Source organism: Jaculus jaculus, chromosome 8 (assembly GCF_020740685.1).
Source record: "Jaculus jaculus isolate mJacJac1 chromosome 8, mJacJac1.mat.Y.cur, whole genome shotgun sequence".
Taxonomy (NCBI): Eukaryota; Metazoa; Chordata; class Mammalia; order Rodentia; family Dipodidae; genus Jaculus; species Jaculus jaculus.
Genome location: NC_059109.1, coordinates 39,826,524 through 39,841,413, shown reverse-complemented (window position 1 = coordinate 39,841,413; position 14,890 = coordinate 39,826,524). Strand labels below are relative to the sequence as shown.

The following is a 14,890-nucleotide window of genomic DNA, read 5'->3' as shown; positions in this document are numbered from 1 at the left end:
TTTTGAAAATATATTTTATTTATTTATATGACAGAGAAGGAGGGAGAGAGAGAGAGAGAGAGAGAGAGAGAGAATGGGTGCACCAGGGGCTCCAGCCAATGCAAACGAACTCCAGATGCATGTGCCCCCTTGTACAACTGGCTAATGTCTTGAAGTATCGAACCTGGGCCCTTTGGCTTTGCAGACAAGTGCCTTAACTGCTAAACCATCCCTCCACTCCTGGAAGAGTCTTTTGTCAAAGGAATAAGCAAAGCCAAACAATCACTTAGCTGAGTGGGCTCTGGCCAGAGGACTGCTAACAAGTACCATCAGTGGAGAGAGAAAGACCCTACCACATTCATAGACACAACGTGAAGGTAATAGAGCCTAGGGCTGGTTAACCCTCTCCTCTCCTTTACTCTTACTCCTTTCTCATTTCCTACCCGACCTCCTACACCACACGTATACACACACACACACACACACACACACACACACACACACACACACACACACTCCTAATGGCAGCTTAATGGCAATTCCGTATCCACTTTTAATCTACCCAAATGACCAGGTTCCCACTGCCATGTGCTTAGGTGCCAGCAGGGTGGCTGGTGCCACCTAGCAATTCAGAGTGGTCACAATGGCTGGTCGAGAGCTACGCCTGGTTTCAGTTTCCCGTGTGCACTCCCTTTGCTTATGGTTTCCTACCATTGCAGTAATGAGTCCCTTGGAGTAGAGAAGGCATTCCAGACTAAATTTGAAAAAGAGGACAAAAAATAAAAATAAAACGCCCATTTTCAAATCATAAGGCAGGAAAAACATAGGCAGGAACTAGTCGTTAAAGATATTGTTTTTATACGACTCATGGCAACTAAAAATCCACTTTATAAATAAAAGATAATTCTCTTCACTGGGTGGAAATTAAACAAAAATGCAGGCACTTACATTTTCTTGTTTTACCTTTTAAGTGCAAATTCTCCACTCATGCCTTCAAAACATTTTCTATGGTTTGGCCATTTTCTTTTTTTTTTTTTTTAATGTTTTTTTTTGTTCATTTTTCATTTATTTATTTGAGAGCGACAGACACAGGGAGAAAGACAGATAGAGGGAAAGAGAGAGAATGGGCACGCCAGGGCTTCCAGCCACTGCAAACGAACTCCCCCTTGTGCATCTGGCTAACGTGGGACCTGGGGAACCGAGCCTTGAACCGAGGTCCTTAGGCTTCACAGGCAAGCGCTTAACCGCTAAGCCATCTCTCCAGCCCGGTTGGGCCATTTTCTATTTTCACCTCTGAAAGATTTTCCTGCAATCTCACAACATGAGTTGGCTGAGTTGTACCATTAGGGTAGAAACACACTCTCCTTCCCTCATCTCTTCTTATTAAGGCCTTTCGTTTACACGTACAAAAAGTAACCCATGGGTGGTACTTTAATTCAGGTGTCTCCCATGAACTTACGTGTTCTGAATGCTGGGTCTCCAGATGGTGGCAATTTGGGAACTGGATCCTCCCAGACACAGTGTATTGCTGGGGATGGGCTTCTATATGTTATAATCAGCATCCTCTTGCCAGTGTTTGGCACACTCTCCTGCCACTGTTGTCTACCTGATGTTGGCCAAGAGGTGATTTCCAGCCTCTGCTCATGCCATGAGTTCCTCTGCTACTGTGCATGGAGCCTCCCCTTGGATCTGTAAATCAAAATAAACTCTTTCCTCTGATCCACCACTTTTGGTTGGGTGCTTTCTGCCTGCAATGAGAAGCTGACTACAACACCATGTTTTCTCAGCATCAAATATAGTCCCCTGTGAAATTCCACACTTTCAGAGCTCATTTCATTTTCTTCCTTGGTGACATTCTAAATTTGCTTAGATACATTATCCTGTGTTTTAAATTCAATAAATGCTGATGTGCTAGGAATAAAGTAGTGCCAAGTGTAAATCTCATCTCTTATATGAATGAAGAAACAGACAATACAGCAAATAAATATTGATGATAGATATTACATTTCATAGTGAAAGGTTATGAAAGATATCAAACAAGGAAGGGAGTAGTTATGTGCCTTCCTGAGACACTGAGTCCCACAATCACCAGTGGTCAGAGTGCAGGTAATGTCACAATGCTTTCTGTCTCATTTGGGTTTAAGTGACCCTCAAATAACTTCCAATCAGCAGTTGGACACCATCTTAAGGAACAAAATTCTCTTTTTAAATATTTTGTTTATTTGAAAGAGACTGAGACAAAGAGACAGAAAGAGAGAATGGGTGTGCCAGGGCCTCTAGCCACTGCAAACACTCCATATGCATGTGCCACCTTGTGCATCTGGCTTTCCATGGGCACTTGGGAATCAAACCTGGGTCCTTAGGCTTTGCAGGCAAGCACCTTAACCACTGAGCAATCTATTCAACTCAAGGAACAATATCCTTAGTGGACATGCCCAGTGTTTATTGTGTCAGGCTCTGGGATGGAGAAAAAAAACAATATACATAAAAATATAACAATAGTTTTACTTTGCAACTTCAAATGGATGCCACCATCCTGAAGATAGAAAACAGCAATGTTAATTGGTATATGTTTTAGTAGCTTGCACAAATGATGCTACATAAGAACTCTCTGTCAATGGCAAGTTGATCAGATGCTGCATCCTGCAGCTAGCTCACCCTCTCAGCCTGGACAGAAGTGATGAGAGCTCTAGGGAAAAGAATATTTGAGGGGAAGAGTGTAACAAGGTTTCTGGAGCCTTTAATTCATCTGATAATATTTTTTTATTTATTTGTTGGAGAGAGAAGGAGGCAGATAGAAATTGGCCAGACTAGGGCCTCCAACCACTGCAAATGAACTGCAGATGCATGCACCACCGTGTGCATCTGAATTTATGTAGGTACTGAGTAATCAAACCCGGGATCTTTGGCTTTACTGGCAAGCACGTTAATCACTAAGCAATCTCTCCAGCCCAAGGATAACATTTTTCTTTTCTTGGTCTTTTAGACATAAGTTTAAATGTTGTTAATTAAATACACTTTATATGTGTATGTGTGCTGTGTTCACGCACATGTGTATGTGTGCTCATGTGTGTGGCTGCACATGTATGTGCACGTATGCATGCATACATGTGTACATACATGTATGTGGGGGGCCAGAGGTTGAAATCAGGTCTTTTCTGATTGTTCTTCACCCTGTTTCCTGAGGCAGGGATCCTTGCTTGAACCTAAAGCGTGCTGATTTGGCTAGTCTAGATAACCAGATTTCCCCCCCCCCAGGAGTCCCTGTGTCCACCCCTTGAGTGCTGGGATGGCAGGTGGTCTGGTGTGCCTGCTGGGCATTTACATGACCAATGGAGATTGGCACTCAGATCCTCATGCTTGTATGGCAAGCACTTTACTGACTAAACCACCTCCCCGGCACTTACTTTATTTTTAACTAATACAAAAAGTGTACATATTTGAAGGGAACTATGTGATGTTTCAATAAATGAATGCATTGCATAACGTTTAAGTCAAATTAAGCACACCTGTCTTCTCCAGTGTTTATCATTTCTTAATGGTGGTAGCATTCAAAAATCCTTTCTTCTAGCCTTTTGAAATGTGTAATAAATAATGCTATCTAGCAGACTAGAAGAAACCTTGCTGGAAAAAACAAATATTGAATTTGAGGAGGGAGTTAAGGTATCAAGAACTTACAAGGCAATATTGGAAATAATATATACAGAGAAATAGGCATAAAAGTCACCATGACTGTGCATACGCACAGTGAGACTGCATAGCCCCTTGCTGGGAAAAATGCCTACAGAGAACTGCAGCCCAAATAAATCTTGAGCTTGGAAATATTGGAAGATGTTCTAGTTCCTCCTGGCCAGAGCAAGGAAACTCCTATGGGATCCTCAGGGTACTATGAAGCACATAGACGGATGTGTCTTTATACCTAATAAAGCTTGAATATATGGTTCTGATTCGGGTCATGATATGCAGAGATATTTCCTCCTACCCAAAACTGAAGGCTAACTCCACAATTCACAACCCATATACCCCAACAAGGAGGGTGCCTGTAGAGGGGGGAGGATATGGAGGAGGCTAACAATGTACCAACTTGACTGTATTCACTGTGTACAAAAATAAAAATAAATAAAAAGAAAAAAGACTTTATGACAAAATAGGATTTATTTTAAGAATCCAATGTGTTTTAAAAGTCCTTAATGTAATTCAACATAAAATTTGTACAAGTAGAAACACACAATAATCTCCACAGGCACTGAAAAGGTGTCCAAAGTAATTCAATACCCATTATTTTTTTTTTTAGATATGGACATGCGTTGTACATAAACATTACATGTTGGTACCATCCTTTCCTTTCTCCCTGTCCCTTTTCTGAAGAGGCCTTCCTCATGGGGATGCAGGTCAATCCCATGGGGATTGTGGGTCATGTATTATGGGTGAGGGGAGAGGCAATGTCTCTGTGCAAAATGTCCCAACTTGTGGCTCTAACAATCTTTTTGCCCCCTCTTCCATATAATTCCCAGAGTCATGCTGGGAACATTTTAAGTCTCCTTCAGTGATAGGTACTTAGGAGCCTCTGAATTTCTGATTTTGTAGGTATTGAGTAGCCTCAGTATCTATCTCCATCACCCATGTTTTAATATCAGATTCACTAAGAAAGCAACACTCTTGCTCATTTCCCTAATTCCTCTGTGGTTTTAGCTGGGGCCCAGATGGAGTGCACTGAGTCATTTATCCCCTCAGGTCCTGCTCCCATCTGAAAAAGAGAAGCAAATTCTCCAACAGAGAATGAAGTCAGCACTGGTTAAATGAGATAACCATTATTAATTTAGAGAGAATTTAAAGGGTGTAGAACCTCGTATAATCTAAGGTTAGTGAGAACTTGACAATAATAAGTGAAATCCTTATCTGGATCTGATTCTGACTTGTTTCTCAGTTCCAGATATGGTTTTCTTTCCACTGAGCAGATCTTTAGCAAATCCAAGAGCAGTTGATTACCCATCATAGTTGTGTGCCACTATTGTATTTGTATAAGCATCATGTGAGATTGTTTGCTTCTGAGTCGCTTAGACTTTAGGTTGCTTGGACAGATGTTGGCCACTTTCCCTCAGTAGCTCATGTAGCACCTTCCAGCACTAGATGGGCTAACTGTCTGGGGACTGGCTGTCCTCCAGATTCCAACCAGCTCTCTCCATGATTCGTGCAGACAGCATATGGTGTCTTCAGCATTAGAGTCTTACCATTAACCTCTGGTGGGTGATCAAGTGCTCTGATAGAAGTCTGTCTTGTTTGTTTTGGGAGATCTAGTAGGTCTCTCTGATCAACAGCTCACTGTGGATGTAGACCACATCCTGGTACAGGGAATTACAGTCCAGGGCCAAGGGAATAGAAAAAAAGAAAAAGACAGAGAAAAAAAAAAAGAGAAATAGGAGAAATTTGAGGTTAATTTTCCTCTCACCCTCTCCAGGGCCCTTTGATTCAGGTGCTCCCCTTAAGGTCCTCTTGAGGGTTCCACCTTTTAGTCTGACTTCCAGGATATAGGATTCTATGGTACCAGCTCAATTTTGGTTCAGTATTATGTTCCTCCCATCCTTTCCCTTCCCCTAAGCACTACCCTCCCTATTGTCCAAGCCTCAAGATACTCTTCAGTTATGTCAGCAACTCGGGCTGATCCAGTCAACACCCATTCTTGATATTAAAAAAAGTGTCCAATAATTTGTGAGTGAATGAATGCTATTTTAGCATATTCAGTTTTTTACTCATCCCCACATGTAATAAAGAAATGCTATAGATTTTTCCACTAAGATCACCTTTCTTTCCAATACCACTTAACATTTTCTTATATTATTTGGAATGATAAAATAATTAAAGAAGCAGATCTGAAATATAAAATTATATTTTTCAGGTGGTATGCAAATATAAGTGAGAAAGCCAAGAAATCAATGACAAAGCCAATTACAAAAAATAATTTGTTAATTTGTTAAGGCAATAGGAAGTATAATCAAAATATAAAAGTCATATTTATGAATAACAACTAGTAAAAAAGACAATAATAGAGGGAAACCCTAATTTATGGTCATATAAACACACCAGATCTCATGTCATCTAAGAAGCTAGACAGGTCCAGGCCTGGTTAATACCTGAATGAGAGAAGAGAAACCCCTATTTACAACATCAGTACAAATCTAAGCCCTCCTGAGGAAATCTGAGGAATGTACACACTGTGAAATATACAAAAAGACATGAAGAAATGAGAGTGGAACCTTTGTTCTCAGATTGAACATCACTGCATGACAAATATGAATTATTCTTACATTTATGTGTGCTACCACAACTTCAATGAACGTAAGAAATTTGATTCTAAAATCAAATAAAAACATAAGCATGTTTGAACAGTTAGGAAAATCTCAACAAAGATGAAGTAGGCTGTCTTACTTTTAGGTTTATTATAATATTTATATAATTTAAATACTATTAGCACATGAAAAGTGGACCAATGGAACAACCTTTATAATGAATTAAGCTATAAATTATAATGAGTTTCTCAGAGTTTCTGAAATCATTCTGAGACATTCTTAGACATATAGGTGGGTGGAATAAGTGGCTTGAGTTTTCATGAATAAAGAAACAAAACAGGAACTGGGGCTATAAAAGCAAACTTCCATTATGTTAGACTGGAAATCAAAATAGTATAAATATACACATAGATATGGATCCCAGTACACACAGAGCCAGATGTAGGTAATTACAAGTTCTGTCAATACAAGGACTAAAACTTTAATAGCAAAAAAAAAAAAAAATACAATTGGTACTTGGATCTGCTATATAAACATTTCTAAGATGACCTCGTGAACTTGGAGAAACACTAATTCTAGTCATAATACAAACAAAAAAACCCTTTTAACTGTTCTAAAAACTGTTTGTTGTACCAAAAACCAAACCTGATGAGAACATACCAGAATGATCAGGGGATTTCTAGTAACCAAACTTAAAGTTTTGGTCATCAAATCTAAAACTGTCAGTAGTATACTTTTTATACTTTTTATAAAGTTGAGAAGGAGAGAAAGAAGCAGAGAGAAGGAGAGAGACAGAAAGAAAAAACAATGGGCATGCCAGGGTCCTTGTGCATCTAGCATATGTAGTTTCTGGGAAACTGAATCTAGATTCTTTGGTTTTGCAGGCAACAGCCTTAACTGCTAAGCCATCTCTCCAGCCCTCAGCAGTACATTTTCAACTCATGAATTTATAATTATGCTATGAAATGGATGAATGAACATAAGGAATCAGGAGGCACCTTTCTTTATAGAACAATGCCAACTAGTAGCTGAGCAGAAATGAAAGAACATGAGAAAATTTATTATAGTTATGGATGTCAAGAAGAATCATTGATGCATGCTAAAATCATTCATTAAAAATTGTGTGGAAGTAGGATATTCACACAGCTTCTGACTACCCTTACTAATCACACAGAGGCAAGAACTTTTAAAATTTAAAATCCACCATCTTGGCCAAATGACTCAATGTTACTATTGCAGGGACAAAGTGATACAGTGTCCCTTATTTTAGCAATCACTATAAATCTATGTGTCATTCCTTTAAAAAGTGTTTAGTCCATATCTGTCATGAGGACATCTGTCATGAGGACAGAGCCAGGCAAATTCCAAGTGGGGCACATGCTGAAAAGAGCTGCTGGTGACTCTGAAAATCATGAGAAACAGATGAATTTGGGTGAATGGTCAGAAAAATATCAACTTTTCCTCAGCAGAGTAGCTTAAATATACTCATGTAAATCTTTCATGTGATTTATCCCCTATCTCATCCCTGTTTGTAGAGCTACTAATTTTCAGGGTTTAATTTGAGTTCCAGATAGAAAATGCACTGGACAACTAAGTGAGAGTAACTAATCTCAATAATAAAAAACTCCACATAGGTAGTATGTTGCCACTGCTTTGGATATGAGGCCCCACTCAGTGGAAGAAAATTCATGCCTGGTACTGAGAACCGAGTTAAAAGTCTATGGCTTGATGAGTCATAGAACCCCCACCCCGCCAGAGGGATGCTTCCATTGCTATTTGACCAAACAGATAGGTTATGCCCATAACATGCGTTCTATTTGTATGTGTTCATGGACTTTGATTAATGCTGACCTCACTTTTGGTTAAAGTACCTGCTTTTTACAGATGGATGTGAATACCAGGGAGACTCAAGCCATTAAAATGACAAGAAGAGAAAGCCCAGTGCTTGCACTGGGTGAATCACCTCTATCACACACGTCAGGGCTCAGGGCCACTGCAGAGGGAAAGAACATGAATGCTGCTCTGCCTGCTCACCCGAGAACTTGCTCTGTGAAGATGGCGGCAGGCCCTGAGGACCCAAAACTCATCAAAGCAGAAAACAGCTGGGTGTTGAGAGCTCAATATTGAAGGAGATTTTTATCACAGCCTCCAAGGTTCAGGGAACATCAAGGAAGAGGGGGCTGAAAGAATATAAGAGCCATACGGTATGTAGGTGCCCTGTCCTTCCAACATGAACTGGCTTGTGCATTCATAGCCCTCAGTGGTTGTGGATGTCCCTACCACACCAGCACAGTTTTAAGCCCAACAGCATTTTGCCTTGAAGGACAAGGAGGTCAAAAGGACTTAGACAATAAAACAGGGAAAGGACTATCTTAAAAGAGGAGTCCTCAGAGGATGGAGGAGAGAGGGAGAAGGGATAAAAGAGGATCATGGGATGGGATCATGATCAAATCACTGTATATTAAAGTTCCCAATAAAAATTCTCTACAAATAAACAAAGTTGTGAAGCATAATTGACTACTTCCTACAAAATATCACTTCTAAGGAATATTTTCCATGTTGCCATCCAGCTACAGAGAGGCACCCTTGATGAGGTGGAGAAACTTATGATAAATGCCCCTTCTCTTCAAGGCAGAAGTCAGGACTCCCCCTGAGATAGTCTTTTTGGATGGGGCCCAGACATGTAGCCCACTTCTGGCAATTAGATATATTCATGAAAGGCTTAGATTTGGGCTGGAGAGGTGACTCAGCAGTTAAGCCAGCTGCCTTTAGAGCCTAATAACCTGAGTCTGATTCCCCAGTGCTCACATAAAGCCAGGTGCACAAAGTGGCACATGCATCTGGAATTCAATTGCAAGTAGCTGGATTCCCTGTCATATGCATTCTGTCTGTTTCTCTTCTATCTCTTTCTGCTTGCAAATAAATAAGTAAATAAATAGATATTTTAAACAAGGCATAGATTTAAGTGGAGAGGGTATGCAGAATCCATCTTCAGGGTGGGACCAAAGTGGTGTCTTCCTTTTGACTCAAAGAATGAGGAAGCTTTGTCGTGCCATCATCTGCATTTCCATTCTGGCTATTTGGGTCTCTAAGAGAGCTTGTGAGCTTCTAAATTTCTTTTAACCAGCTTTCTTGTCTGACTAAACTCTATAAATTCTTATTTTGCTTCAGAGAACTGTGTCAGGTCTGCTACTCCAACAGGCATTCAGACTCGCTGTCTCCCATCTCTCCTGGGATGATCTAGATTAGAGAAACACTCCTTCGGTAGAAGCCCTTCTCCCATGCTTCCATTCGCATGTTTAATCTGACACTGCAACCCTTACGTATTATGAACAGTGATGACAGGACTCATTTTCTTAAACATTAAACCATGGGGAATATCATGTTCACAGGGCCATGACGTCATTCTCAGAGATGGTCCAAGTGGATGTCTTAGGAAAACATTTCCAAATATCTCTCACTGGTCTTTTTAGTTTGTCAAAACCTCAATCACATCTGGTTATTTTGAGAGATTTGACCCACATGTTTCTTATTTACATTGAGTCAACTCATTCAAATCCATCTCCAGGATGATAAAATTGCACCCAAGATGGCAAAGACTCGGAATGGATCTTTTTGGTTGGTCATATCTTCTTGACGGGCATCCCTCCAATCTCAGGGAGTTGGCAATAAGTTTAGACCTTGGCTTACTCATATTCCTTTGCGTCACTATCACTTTCCTGTGAAACTGAGTCGTGTCCATATGCTCTGGGCTGCTGCTTTCCTTTGTAGTCTTCTCAGCTTTCAACTCGTACACGACCCAAAGGCAAACTCAGTTCAAGATGCCCTGACAGCACTGCTCTCAGGATTCCATGACAAAAAAACACAATTGATTGAGACCCTTACGAACCCTGGCAAAATCCAATATTCTCTTCACCATACCCCCATGCGCTTCAGGTTTAAACTATGGGACAGAATTAATGATGAAGCCAATGGTAGAGAGTGTTAACATCTTTGCAGTCCTTGACTACGTGCCCCAACTCCTACCAATGATCATTTTCTAAATCAATGTGTCCTCATTAAGCTCTGCCGACCTGCACCCGTTTCTTTAATAGGTGCATGCACAGTTTGCTTGCAGTATTTTGTTTCTATTCAAAAAGTCACAAATGCCACTGAGGCCTATGTCTATTCCAGATGACTGTGCCATCACCCCAATAGTTAGCAGTCCTGAAAGGCATATTAAAATGTGTGGGAGTTTTTTGGTGATTAGTTCATAATTTGTGGCTTGCCACACATCAGCTGCATGCTTGGTCATTCAGTTCCTCAGATCTGCTGGGTCTTTCCTATGTTCAATGTACATTCTGATCATGCTTTCTTAATAAACCCCACTCTTTTCTTAGTCCCAAAGACAGACACACACTGTTCCTACTGGGTTTCTTCTTATTTCTGAGACTTTCTTCAGAGTAACTTTATCTCATCACGTATGTAAATGCTTCCTCCCGCCTAGCATTCTAACCTTCATTTCTCATGATAATTTGGGATGAAAAATTCATTTGTCTTTTTTATTTCCTTTTTCTCTTCTACCAGACTATACACTGCACAAAGGCCAGAACCAAGTCTGTTTTGTTAACCAAATAACAGTATTTTTAGCACAGTACCTGGCATATAAATGATTGACACTCTGCAAACTTCATTGAGAGACTTGCTGCTTGCACTTTAATGTGAATGGTTAACTAAATATATTAATAGATTAATGGACAATAATGCTTATGCCCAAGGGTGGAGTTCAGTAAACTAAGCACATAGTTACCTTTCCTAGTGAATAGCTACTCCTCTGCAGATTAGTCCATACAGAAATTCCCTGGCAATCTCTTCAGACATTGCTAAGAACTTTGGCCAAATAACAAAGATCATAAAAATTTTTTCTACTGAATTCATCTGTGTTTATATTATGTCCACTTCAGACCTAGAGGGACGGAAGTGGTTGCTCATCACTGGAAGTTTTAAACAAATGTAGTGAGTAATCCGTTGTTCTATTTCAATTCATAGTAATCATCTCTCTGGGTGTTAAATTTCTCTATACTTTACTGTTAACAATCCTTACCAGAACTGAGTAAGCTTCCAGTATTTCTGTGTATAAACTGGGAGATAAAAAGAAAAGAGAAAAAAGAAAAAGAAAATAAAGCCCAGGCATGATTTCATATTATTCCAGCCCTCTGTCTCTTAGGTTGACCTGCACTCCTTCAGGCTCCCAATAGAATGTTTAGCATGTCTAACAGCATGAAATTGGAAGACATGCCTGTAAGTTTCTTGATACTGGGAAGTGCTGAGACCAGTTTTAATGAAACATGGAGGAAATAATATCCAATGAGGGAAAAGCTGGCATTTCACAGAATTAGTCTTCCTATTGTTCTCACTAATCCTTTGATGGACCCCATAATGAAGGTATCCAGCGACCATCCATCAGTAGTGTCTCTGCCTCAACGTGTCTTACCTCAACGTGTGATATGGAAGTTGGGACATAGTTGTGCAACTGACAACCTGTCTGGTAAGAAAGAGTAAGTACACTGTCGACCCTTCAGGGATCCATAGTCCTGGGGGCAGGGTAGACACAACGGGGAAAGTACACAGGAAGTTCCTTCGTCCCATTACCAAGAAGAATGGGTATCTGTTTCTGTCGCAGTTGCCCAGAAGAATTACAGCATTGGCTCTTTGTTATACAGTCCTTTATTTTTCAGCCTATAGTCAATCCCTCTTCAGACCTTTAATATTTCCCAGCCCTATCCAATTCCATATAGAGACCCCAGTACCATGGATACATTCCTTGTGCTAAACAGCATACTTCATTACAAAAATGAACAACAATGGCTCCTGCCTTTTGGGGGACACATTGTCTGGGAATAGAGGCAAAAAATGAAGTTTTCTAGAGGAACTGGGTTTATATTTAAATGCACTAAGCAGTAGACTATAGGCATTTTTTAATGCCATAATGTCTTTGGTTGTATTTGGCACAGACTGACTTGCTACCTCTTTTATTACAACTTTCTGAGATCACTACAGCCTCTGGGATTGAAGATCAGGATCACAGGAGTCAAGCTACAGTCAAATCTATGGCTATTATTAATTATAGCAGATGAATACAGAGCAAAATCACCAAAGGGAGAAGCCACATAAAACAAAGTCTATCTGATACTGAAATGAAACACACATTTCCAACACCCTCTTCCAGAGGAATCATGCCAGGTGTGTTTAATTCCCCAAACAACGAGTTTCATTAGCATGTTTCAACATATTAACCCACTTAAGGGTGCACGCGCGCATGTGTGTGTTAGCATAAACTGAAGCTAAAATACAAATTCAGTAGCCAGTTATCTTCAATTCATGTTAAAGAATATTAGACCTTCCTTTTTTAAATGATATGGCATTAACAGAATACCTATTTTCAGTTATATAAGAGTGCCAATTAGTACCTATTGTAAGAGACAATTATTAAGATACCAGAAATTTTGAATTACTATGGCATGAAATAATCTATGGCAGAAATATTTACACCACATGAATTAGCAAATGTTACAAATCAAAGCTTCCCACCTCTCTGAAATTTCAGTTGATAAACATTAACTTGTGTGGCATTGCCTAATTCTATGCTTTATAAAAAAGAGCAAGGGAAGAAAAAGAAGAAAAATTTCTTAGCTAAGAAATAACATATGTACTCACATTTATTTATTTACTTAATATAAAACTCAGGAAAGGTTAATTAAACTCACTGTCTATACAGAGCTCTGCATTGACAGAAGAGTCAAATTAAGCACAGACATGGCAGAGTAAATTAGTCTCACATTCAGGTGTGACTTCCTTCACTACATGGAGGATTCAAAAGAAAGAGAAACATTATTTCTTCTTAGGAAAATTTAACTGTCTGGTCTTTGTAATCTTTAGTAAACATAGTGATATCTTCTCCCAATTAATAAGTGAATAGCTTTAGTTGTGGGCTCAAAGGATCAATAAGAAAGGCTGGTACTGAGTGTGGAGAGGCAGCACCAGCCTTCTGCAGGAGAAAACCTTGTCTTGTTTTATTTCAGCTCCGAGAAGGACTATGGGCCTGGGTGAGGTGGGCCAGAGCTTGGGAGGGTGTCCACCAGCTATGATATATACCAAGGCTGGTAAACCTATCTAATTCCTGCAAACTACTGTATACATAGGAAGACTCTGAGAAACAGAAATGCTCAGATGGACTAGTACAAGGAAACCAGGAAAGGTAACACCAGGAGGGATAGCTTTGGGAGCCAAAATGAGAGGGCTCATGGTGACAGAGAGTGAAGAGAAGATGGCATCCTGGCAGAGCTCTTATCACGATCTGCACACTTACCACTGTTGCATAAACTTTAAGACTTTGAATATACCTGAGATCCTGTGAGTTGAGTCTCATTGTAGAAGGAGAAAACTGGAGACAGGAAGATTACATAACTTCCTATTAACTAAGAAATGCCCGTTTTACACTTAGTTAGCACACACCACACTGAGCCAAGCATGATGGTGCATACCTCTAATCCCATCATTTGGGATGCAGAGGCAGAAAGGATCTTAAGTTGAAGGACAGTCTGGGCCTCATAGCTCCAAGCTAGCCTGGGCTATACAGCAAAAGCCTGTCTCAGAAAAATAAAAATAAACACTGACCTTCTAAGCATATGTCACATGCAGAGAATGACCATTACCATGGCAATCATCTTTCACAGAGGGCTGAATGTCCTTTTTTCTCTTTTGAGGACACTATCCATGCCTCTAAGTTTCATGACAACCCTGAGGAAAGAAAAAGTCTGACTGTTAATTCTAACTGAGATTGACTGCCTTCTCTGAAAAAAGGTGTTTAAGACCAGGAGGACAAATTCCCTGCTTCTTTGACACAGAGCAACTCCTTGTGGGTGGTGGTGGGGTGACTCTTTAATGTATAATTGGGCTGTTCCAATCCCCCCATAGGTAATGTCAGAGGCACTACTCCTTACCTTGCCAATAGCATCTCACTAGTCTGACAAGCCTCAGTATTCAGTAAGAACCTACAGGTCGAGTTCTGGGCAAGAAGAGCTCAGCCTCTTCAGCACCAAACCCATGCAACCACGTGGCCTCCCAGCCAACCCTGAACTCCTGCTCTCCACAGCACTCTCAAAGTTGAAGGTGACTTTCCCAGGGGTAGCACGTCCTGAGCGCCTGTTCTTCCCTGAATTCACAAAGCCGGAGGTGACTTCTCACTCTGTGGCATGTCTCCACCAGAAGGTTTTTGGCACTGACAAGCTGAAAGTTGTGAACCAAATAAGAGCAAGAAGACAGAGAGTAATTCAAACAATATGCAGGAGGACCCTGGAGGCTGAAGGACATGGAGAGAAAGGGTAAGAGGAATTCTCTGGGGTAAAACTGAAGAAACATCTGAAAAAGCTGTTCTTTCCTGCTACCCTCATAGAGCTTTCCTCTTGTCCTATCCAGCCCGCTAATCAGCTCACTGAACCTCAGAAAAGGCGACTGGAAGCTCAGCAAAGACCAGATCCATCACTTCCTAGGTTTTCCTAGCAGCACAAGACTTCTCACTTCTGCCCACTTTCGATGACAGAAAAGGCACTCACTTAATCGTCTTCTGATTTTAATTTTCACAA

At 40.4% G+C, this 14,890-nt stretch overlaps 1 long non-coding RNA gene across 1 annotated transcript in view; it reads right to left on the bottom strand.

Moving 5' to 3' along the window:
- The window catches only part of LOC123462989, an 83,642-nt gene extending 69,326 nt beyond the window's left edge, over positions 1–14,316 (bottom strand). The window contains exons 1-2 of the long non-coding RNA XR_006638615.1: positions 14,249–14,316; positions 13,923–14,045 (exon numbers count right to left, since the gene is read on the bottom strand). This is a non-coding gene — a long non-coding RNA (uncharacterized LOC123462989). The remainder of the gene's footprint in view (positions 1–13,922; positions 14,046–14,248) is intronic.
- Positions 14,317–14,890: the final 574 nt, after the last annotated feature.